Source organism: Morus notabilis, unplaced genomic scaffold (assembly GCF_000414095.1).
Source record: "Morus notabilis unplaced genomic scaffold, ASM41409v2 Scaffold1007, whole genome shotgun sequence".
NCBI classification, from domain to species: Eukaryota; Viridiplantae; Streptophyta; class Magnoliopsida; order Rosales; family Moraceae; genus Morus; species Morus notabilis.
This window is the reverse complement of record NW_010365758.1, coordinates 176,028-176,552: the sequence shown is the minus strand read 5'-3', so window position 1 is coordinate 176,552 and position 525 is coordinate 176,028.

The window sequence follows — 525 nt, the reverse complement described above, 5'->3', positions numbered from 1 at the left end:
AAGTCTCGTGATTCCAAGAACAAAAATGTAGATTCCTCTAAAGTTAATGTTGTCGAAGCTAGTAAGTTTTCAAAGAACTTCAAAGTCAATAATGACAAGAAGTTCGAAAAGCCCGGTAATGGCCAAAAGAAATTTTCTGGAAATTATTTCTTTTGTGGAAAGAAAGGCCATCGCCAAAATGACTGCAGATATAAGAAGAAAAAGGAAAAAGTGAACACCAACAATGCCAATGCCGTTGAAGAGAAATCCGAAGACATATATGCTATGGTCTCAGAATTTCAAATTGGCATGATTACCGAAACTAACATGGCTGCATTTAGATCCTCCGATTGGTGGCTTGATTCCGGTGCCACAATCCACGTTTGTAATGACAAGACTATGTTCTTATCTTACAAAGTGGAAAAGGAAGGACAAACTGTTCTCATGGGGAACAATGATGCAACGATGGTTGCCGGGAGGATAGTGGTGGAGATTAACTTTACTTCCAGAAAGAAGCTTACATTGAACAATGTACTTCATGTTCCT